General features: G+C 41.9%; 1 protein-coding gene across 1 annotated transcript in view; it reads right to left on the reverse strand.

Moving 5' to 3' along the window:
* Window positions 1-9,818, reverse strand: part of chrm3b (cholinergic receptor, muscarinic 3b) — a 141,300-nt gene extending 131,482 nt beyond the window's left edge. The window contains exon 1 of the mRNA XM_083556558.1: window positions 9,504-9,818. The gene's annotated coding sequence lies outside the window, so the exon portion shown is untranslated. The remainder of the gene's footprint in view (window positions 1-9,503) is intronic.
* Window positions 9,819-10,035: the final 217 nt, after the last annotated feature.

Consider the following 10,035-nt stretch of genomic DNA (forward strand, 5'->3'; position numbering starts at 1 on the left):
ATGGCATCCTACACAAGAAGACTTTGACTGAATGGATTAAAAAAAGGAATGGTAGTAATATTTGAAAGTTGCACAATAATAATAATGTGTGTTGTAGATTGTAAAACACTGAATAAACCATTTCTAGCATATGTCTATTCAGTGTTAAATATTCACATTTAATTGCAACAATGAGCGTCATATGAAACCAAGAAACATTGGTGTGATAATGAATAATACACTTAGTTTACTATGACATTTAGAGTTATAAAAGAATTTGCATCGAAGAATATTTATGCATGGGTTCAGTCCCTGTTTAATCAAGATTTTTGCCAGGGAGTGTGTAGAAAAGAAAGATACAAGTGGAGAACTTTTAATCAAGAAAAGTCATTTGAGTGACTGAAACACTGTGAAAACAAGAACGAGGAACAGATCCACACTATAAGCAAGACCATGGTGGACACTATGCCACACGATCACAACAAAAGCTACTGAAACACAGGAAATGGTGCTAATCAGGGTGAAACCATGCAAATGTCAGAAAATGTGTGGCATGGTGGGGCTGATGGGAAGTGGAGTTTAGCACCTATTTGGCGCTGGTATGACGTGATCTATGTTCAATGAATTATTCAAACACTTATCATATTGCTATGTTTAATAGAGAATTATAAGAAGCATAGTAGGAAGACATTTTTTTTTTTTACAGTAAGGACCATTCCACAAAGATCACCACAAAGAAAATCGAATATTCTATACATATGATATTGTAATCTATTCCAGTAAACTTTTGTTTAGTAAAGTAGAACTGTGCAAAATATATTACTAGTTTCACCGACACGCACAACACCTTTTTGGTGTTTAATCATTTGCAGAAGCACACAGAGCATGTATCTGCATGTATAAAACTCTCTACACAGCTAGAAAACGTTTATCACACAAAGCCTGCGGTGACAACGGCTTTTCATTAGTGTACTACAATAAACGCATTTATGCTACCTTCAGAAAACTGAAACAACTCTGACAGCTCAGCATGGATCTCAGCATTAATGAATGTATGCCACTGTGTCAGTTTTTACTGATATTTGAATGATGGTCTACTGGTTTTCTTTAATATTACAGCCAGAGCCTTACTACACTGACAAGGAAATGTACAGCCAGTGTAAAAACTGTACACCTGAATGGTATGATCACATTAAACATCTAACACAGGCTCCACAGGCTGCAAAAATGTCAATTTTTACAAACTAAGCATGACTTATTAACAGTTTTGAATTCTAAACTTCACAATTTCATATCTAAATAATACTTATCCCTTAAGGATATTTGAAATAATATGATCTTTCCCTGTCAAAGCTAGGGCAACAATTAAACACCCAACAAATTATATAACAAACATTAGTTCTATGTGAAATATTTACATTTACATTTGCGGCATTTAGCAGACGCCCTTACCCAGAGCGATGTACAAAAGTGCTTTGAGTCTCTAGTAATAAATAAATCTACACTGGTATGCTAGATTACAAACTTAATATAAATATAACCCTTGAATTCTACAAACTTGGAAAGTGCTAATTTAAGTATTTCAGGAAGAGGTAGGTCTTCAGTCGTCGCTTGAAGATAGTCAGGGACTCTGCTGTACGGACATCTAGGAGAAGTTCATTCCACCACCTCTGTGCCAGAACAGAGAAGAGCCTTGAAATATACTTACCTCTCATTCTGAGAGAAGGTGGTACCAGTCGAGCAGTGCTGGAGGATCTCAGACAGCGTGGTGCAGTGCGAGATGTGATGAGGTCACTGAGGTAAGATTGTGCTGGTCCATTTTTGGCTTTGTAGGCAAGCATCAGTGTTTTGAATCTGAAACGTGCAGCTACTGGAAGCCAGTGAAGGGAGTGCAGCAGTGGGGGGGTGTGGGAGAACTTGGGCTGGTTGAACACAAGTCGTGCAGCTGCGTTTTGGATCATTTGCAGTGGACGAATAGCGTTCAGGGGAAGACCTGCCAGCAGAGAGTTGCGGTAGTCAAGTCTCGAAATGACAAGAGACTGAACAAGCACCTGGGCAGCCTGTATGAAGAGAAATGGTCGAATCCTTCGGATGTTATAGAGAAGAAATCAACAAGAACGAGCAACATTAGCGACATGTGGGATATATCAGTTCTGGATGGATAGGAGCAACTCCATATCATAAAGCCCATTAAGGGAAAGTGGTAGCTCAGTGGTTAAGGTGCTGGATTAACGATTGGAAGGTCAGGGGTTCAAGCCCCAGTATTGCCAAGCTGCGCTTGGGCTCTTGAGCTAGGCTTCCAAACCTTCTGCGCTCCAGGGGAGGCTGTATCATAGTTGACCCTATGCTCTCTCACAAGTATAAAGCAAGGAATCAAAAGCATTGCAGGAGAGTGTGTATGCATATAAACCTTTTTGGGGACCAAATAATATCTGCCATGATAGGATAGAGTCCTCACAAAATTATTATTATTTTTTTTTAATATATACATTTTAAAACATGATTGAACCAGGGACCAGAAAAAGGGATTTCCTTCAGGTCCTAAAGTTAAGGTTAGATTTAGGTTAGAATAACTTTAATTAACTTTTATAATCACTGTACAAAATAGAAACTGTGTGTGTGTTTGAGACAGTGTGGTGTATTACAACCCAGCTTGGCAGACAGAAGCATCAATCACCCCACTGGCATCACATCAGAGGTGAAGCTTCTCACATCACCAAGCATTTAGCTGAGCAAGCGCCATGACAATGACACTTACTCAAAGTCACTGTGAGGCAAAAAGAAAGAGTGAGAGAATGCGAAGACAGCAGAATGGCAGAGCCATTACATTAGCAGTCATGTTCATGTGATCTTAAAAGGCAAGAGCATTAGGAAAGCTGCCATGTAAATATCCTAAATGAATTCCAGCCCAATACCACTACTGGGCTCCAATAGCACAATGACTCTGGAACCAAACAAAAAAAAAACTGCCATAATTCCCAACACTTCTTCTTCTTCTTTCGGCTGCTCCCATTAGGGGTCGCCACAGCGGATCATCCGTCTCCATACCACCCTGTCCTCTATATCTGCCTCTTTTACACCAACTACCTGCATGTCTTCCCTCACCACATCCATGAACCTCCTCCTTGGCCTTCCTCTTTCCCTCCTACCTGGTGGCTCCATCTTCAGCATTTTTCTAACAATATAATTCATGTCCCTTCTCTGCACATGTCCAAACCATCTTAATCTCGCCTCCCTCACCTTGTCACCAAAACATCCTACATGTGCTGTCCCTCTAATAAACTCATTTCTAATCTTGTCGATCCTCGTCACTCCCAACGAAAACCTTAACATCTTCAGCTCTGCTACCTCCAGCTCCACCTCCTGTCTTTTACTCAATGCCACTGTCTCTAATCCATACAACATCGCAGGTCTCACCACAGTCCTATAAACTTTCCCTTTCATTCTTGCAGATACTCTTTGCACTGTTGACCCCAGGTACCTGAACTCCTCCACCTTCTCCACCTCTTCTCCCTGCAACCGCATCACTCCACTGCCCTCCCTCTCATTCACACACATGTACTCTGTCTTACTCCTACTGACTTTCATTCCCCTTCTCTCCAGCGCATATCTCCACCTCTCCAGGCTCTTCTCAACCTGCTCTCTACTCTCACCACAAATCACAATATCATCTGCAAACATCATAGTCCAGGGAGACTCCTGTCTGACCTCGTCCGTCAACCTGTCCATCACCACTGCAAACAGGAAAGGGCTCAGGGCCGATCCTTGATGCAGTCCAACCTTCACCCTGAACCAGTCTGTCGTACCTACTGCACACTTTACTGCCGTCAGACTGTCCTCATACATGTCATGCACCACCCTCACATACTTCTCTGACACACCTGACTTCCTCATACAATACCACAACTCCTCTCTCGGCACCCTGTCGTACGCTTTCTCTAAATCCACAAATACACAATGCAGCTCCTTCTGTCCTTCTCTATACTTCTCCATCAACATCCTCAAAGCAAAGAAGGCATCTGTGGTGCTCTTCCTCGGCATGAAACCATACTGTTGCTCACAGATGGTCACCTCTTCTCTCAGCCTGGCGTCCACTACTCTTTCCCATAACTTCATGGTGTGACTGATCAACTTAATTCCCCTGTAGTTACTGCAGGTCTGCACATCTCCCTTATGCTTAAAGATCGGTACCAGCACACTCCTTCTCCATTCCTCAGGCATCCTCTCCCCTTCCAGAATCCTGTTAAACAATCTGGTTAAAAACTCCACTGCCATCTCTCCTAAACATCTCCACGCTTCTACCGGTATGTCATCTGGTCCAACCGACTTTCCATTCTTCATCCTTTTAATCGCTGCTCTCACTTCCTCCTTACTAATCCTATCTACATCCTGCTTCACCAACTCCACATCCTCCAACCTTCTCTCTCTCTGATTTTCCTCATTCATCAGCTGCTCAAAATACTCCCTCCATCTTCTCAACACACTCTCCTTACTAGTCAACACATTTCCCTCTCCATCCTTTATTGCTCTAACTTGCAGTACATCCTTCCCAGCTCGTTCCCTCTGCTTGGCCAATCGGTATAAATCCTTTTCTCCTTCCTTAGTGTCCAACCTCTTATACAGTTCCTCATATGCCTTTTCCTTGGCTTTCGCCACATCCCTTTTAACCTGCTGCCGCATCTCCTTGAACTCCTGCCTACTTTTCTCATCACTCTGTCGATCCCACTTCTGTTTTGCCAACCTCTTTCCCCTAATGCTCTCCTGCACTTCCTCGTTCCACCACCACGTCTCCTTGTCTTGCTTTCTATTTCCAGATGTCACACCAAGTACTTTTCTAGCTGCCTCCCTCATCACTCCTGCAGTAGTTGCCCAATCATCCGGCACCACTTCACCACCACCAAGCCCCTGTCTGACCTCTTCCCTGAACCTCACACTACACTCTTCCTCCTTCAGTTTCCACCATCTTATTCTTCTTTCAAACCTTACTTTCCTCCTCTTCTTCTTCGCCTCCAAAACCATCCTACAGACCACCATCCGATGCTGTCTAGCTACACTGTCCCCCGCCAACACCTTACAGTCTCCAATCTCCTTCAGGTTGCATCTCCTACACAGAAGATAATCCACCTGTGTGCACCTTCCTCCACTCTTATACGTCACCCTATGATCCTCCTTCTTCTTAAAATACGTGTTCACCACTGCCATTTCCATCCTTTTAGCAAAATCTACCACCATCTGCCCTTCCACATTCCTCTCCTTAAAACCATACCTACCCATCACCTCCTCATCACCTCTGTTCCCTTCACCTACATGCCCATTAAAGTCTGCCCCAATCACCAATCGTTCTTTCCTAGGTACACCATCTACCACTTCATCTAATTCACTCCAGAATCTTTCTTTCTCCTCCATCTTACAGCCAACTTGTGGAGCATAGGCACTGATGACATTTATCATCATCCCTTCAACTTCCACCTTCACGATCATCACCCTATCAGAAACTCTCTTCACCTCCACTACACTCTTACTGTACGCTTCCTTCAGAATCACCCCTACACCATTTCTCTTCCCATCCACACCATAATAAAACAGTTTAAACCCACCTCCAATGTTCCTGGCCTTACTCCCTTTCCACTTGGTCTCCTGAACACACAACACATCTACCTTTCTCCTCTCCATCATATCAGCTATCTCTCTCCCTTTACCCGTCATAGTACCAACATTTAAAGTACCAACCCGAACCTCTACTCTCCTACACTGCTCCTTTTCCTGCCGTCTCTGTAGACGCCTTCCTCCTCTCCTTCTCCTCCTTCGGCCAACAGTAGCCCAATTTCCACCGGTACCCTGTCGGCTAACGATACCTGTGGCGGTCGTTGTTAACCCGGGCCTCGACCGATCCGGTATGAAATTCTCATTTGTGATCCGCATATTTGATTTGGCACATGTTTTACGCTGGATGCCCTTCCTAACGCAACCCTCCCCATTTACCCGGGCTTGGGACCGGCACTAAGAGTACACTGGCTTGTGCCCCCCTAATGGCTGGGTTCCATAATTCCCAACACAACCCATTGAAACACCTGCTATGATCCCACAAATAGCAAAAGCTACAACTTGACTGGTCTGAACATAACCCCATTAGAACCCAAAACCAAAATCCCACTTGACCATAGCAATCCATCTTAAAAGTCCAGAGATTCCAAAATTGGAATTATGGAGTTATACTGCAATGACACAACCAGTAACCTTACGAAACCACCGTCAATAGTGTACCCCTTGGAAGCCAAGCCCACATTAGTCCAACAAAACAATTCTAGTGGATTCTACAAACATAAAATTGGCTAAACCTAAAAATAAGGCCAATGAACCTCAACACTTATTGCACTAAATTTCAACGCTTAAATAGTCTAAACCCAGTGTAGCTCAAACCCGCTGCCCACCAATAATACAACTCTGAAGCCAAACAGATATTTGCTTAATACCACAACCCTATTAAATCACTCTATCCATTCAAGATAAAATTGATCTGATATTTCTACTGGAGAAGAATGGCCCCTAGTTATACTCGCCCATCAGCACTGACACCATTACAACACTTCTGCCTGAAATGTCTGAGAATCTTGCTGTGATATTAGGTGACAGACTTCTGTCACTATCTATTAAACATATTAACCACCAGATCCACTCAAATCCTCATACACCCCGAGATTCTTCCTTTCACACTTGCTTGCCTTCATTAGCATGCATTCTCTTCTCCACAGGGCATTTTGCCAACCCAAGAAGTGATTCCATGTGTAAAGTAGTTCTTGTAAGATAGAGCTTTTTAATATCGTTCATCAAGAACCACTGCTCCGCACACGTATGTGTCCCTTGCTGCTAACATACCTGATTCAATTCATCAGCTAATTAACCACTTAGATGAGAAGATACATGGTGATTCTCCAAGTTCAGGATTGAGAAACACTGTGCTGCAGGAAGGATGGGATCAAAAACCTTGATGATGAGAAGTAAAACTTCTTGTGTGTTTCAAGCAAGAATGTGATTTTTTGAAAAAAGAGCGAGTGGAATAGGCTCAGCTCAGTTTACTTTTAAAATAACCATACAAACTTATGAACTAACACAAAATACACACTGTCAAAAGGGTTTATAAAGATCTGAGTGGCTGTGGTACTAAAAAGGTCATTTAGATAGCAAATGTTTTTGTATTATGTACACAATTATGGTTCTAAATTGTCTGTCTTGTTATTTCATTGACCACTGTAGCACTTGGACAAACTGCTATCGCTTTTCATTCTCCTTGACATAAATTCCTGCTGATGCATCACAAGGTCATGTGGGAACTACTGGCACAGTACATTGTTCTAGATTGGTCTTAAAAGCTATTGAACAGTCACAGTGAACTACAGCATCAGGTACATCAAATACTATGTGTTCCACATAGTCAAAGCATCTTTAGGCTGTAATATTCTCTCAAAAAAAAATCTCATAACTGAGGATGCCACAATTCACAATGGCTTTATGGATATTTTTGGAAGCAGTTTTTCTAAACACTACCATAAACATACTGGATCAAGAATTGCCAGAACACTTAGCCTTCTGAAAGAATACTTTACTTTCCTCTAAAAGTAACTGTATAATACTTCCATTATTGTCTACATATCTGAACACAAAAGTAAGTACACCCTAAGTGATAACAGCTTTATTCATCATGTTCATGTTCATGTTTTTGTCTGCTTGACAGGACCATACAAATGTGTGTATCTTGTATTAGAGCAGTTTAAATTTGCTGCTTTTAATACACTTCTCTCATACTGACCAATGGATGTTCACTGGATGTTGGGTCATGCAGAGGTTCTCCAGGACGGGTTTCACTCGGAACAGACCTCGCACGGGTCTATCAAAAAAGTCGAGTTCTCGTGCTGTGCGTAAAGTGTTGTGCAGAAGCGGCTTCCTTTTGTCGATGCTCAGACGATACGCCGCACATTGCAACAAGTCGGTTCGCATGGCTGTCATCCCAGAGGGAAGCGTCTCCTGAAGCCGACTCACAAGAAAGCTTGCTAACAGTTTGCTGAAAAAACTCTGACCAAAAGCAACCATGTCCTGTGGTCTGATGAGACTAAGATAAACTTGTTTGGCTCAGATGGTGTCCAGCATGTGTGTTGACGCCCTGGTGAGGAGAACCAAGAAAATTGTGTCTTGCCTACAGTCAAACTTAATAGCGGTAGCATCATGGTCTGGGGCTGCATGAATGCTGGTACTAGGAAGCTGCGGTTCAATAAGGGAAACAGGGATTCCAACATGTACTGTGACATTCTGAAGCAGAACATGATGCTCTTCCTTCAGAAACTGGGCCGAACTGCTTTTCCAACATAATAACAGCCCAAACCCAAACACACCACCAAGTAGACAACTGACTTGCTGAGGAAGCTGAATGTGAAGCTGATAGAGTGGCCAACTATGTCTCCAGACCTGAAACCTATTTAGCACCTGTGAGGCATCCTCAAGTGGAAGGTGGAGAAGCACCATGTGTCTAACATCCAGCAGCTGCGTAATGTCGTTATGGAGGAGTGGAAGAGGATCCCAGCAACAAATACGACAGCTGAACCTTAGTAAGATCCAGTGTCAACAGATAAATATATCAAAGCAAGTAAGTGAATAAATGGCAAGTGTTTTAGTAAAATCTATCTATCTATCTATCTATCTATCTATCTATCTATCTATCTATCTCTCTCTCTCTCTCTCTCTCTCTCTCTCTCTCTCTCTCTCTCTCTCTCTCTCTATATATATATATATATATATATATATATATATATATATATATATATATATAGTGGTTCTACAGTACATTTTAAAAAGCGATCCTTTTTCAAAATATAAATATTAAACTACACAAAAAGAGAGATGGAGAGAGGAGAAAAAGTGGAAGCGAGGTGTAATGTATGAGAGCAGCTTCTGAAAACCAGGGATTCATGTTTTATTAAGTCAAGTTTCCCATAACCTTCACGATTTTCCCAACTGACTTTTTACAGTAGCTGTAAGGAGAATTTTATTATTTCTTCTCCTGTGGATATTTACCTGAATTATAACTATGATGCAACCTTCTGAAGTAATCAACAGCCTACATACATTTATATACATTTGGCATAATAATAATAATAATAATAATAATAATAATAATAATAATAATAAATATATTATTAATAGTGGTTTGGAAATATTAGCTGGTTCCACCCCAGGGAAGAAAAACAGCCATGTTATTAGTTTATACTCTGCACCGTGAACACATCTAAGCCTTTTATTTACTTTCTGATAAAGACGTTCAGAAAGTCAGGTGTTCCTTGAGGCATAACTGCCAACCATGCAAATAAAACCCAACGCTCATGGAAAATGATTTATAATCTACAATTGCACCAATTTTTAAAGTTGATATTTCCTCCTAGTGAGAGCTAGGGTCTGTAAGAAACAGTAACTTACTCGAACCCAAATTGCAACAAATTAAGTGTGAATTAAAAACAAAAAAAATAAGCTCGTACCTGTGCGATGTCCATACGTGCGCGCACGCGACACAACTTCCGAGCACTGTGCAGTCGTTCACATCGTCCAAATCCGATTGCTTTTACTCAGAAAAGCAACTAACTGGAAGCGGTAACGGGGAAGAAAGTCGTGGCTCTTTCTCTCGGTGCTCCACGTGAAACTAACGCTGGAATCTGCCCGAGCGCTCTACCGGCACTGCGCTATAGTGTGCGCGTAACCGCGCGTCGCCAGGTGGCGCGCCGGGCATTCCCGAGCTGAGGGATATAAAACATGGACAAAGGGATATGCACGCGCACTGCTGGAATGGCCCCATTGCAGTGATAGGGGAAGGGGAAAAAGACACAAAAAACATAAATTATATATAAGTTATGTATGTGTGTATATATAAATATATACATACACACGCACACACACTCTCTCTCTCTCTCTCTCTCTCTCTCTCTCTCTCTCTCTCTCTCTCTCTCTCTCTCTCTCTCTCTCTCTCTATATATATATATATATATATATATATATATATATATATATATATAT

The sequence above is a fragment of the Silurus aristotelis genome, assembly GCF_946808225.1.
Source record: "Silurus aristotelis genome assembly, chromosome: 12".
NCBI lineage: Eukaryota > Metazoa > Chordata > Actinopteri > Siluriformes > Siluridae > Silurus > Silurus aristotelis.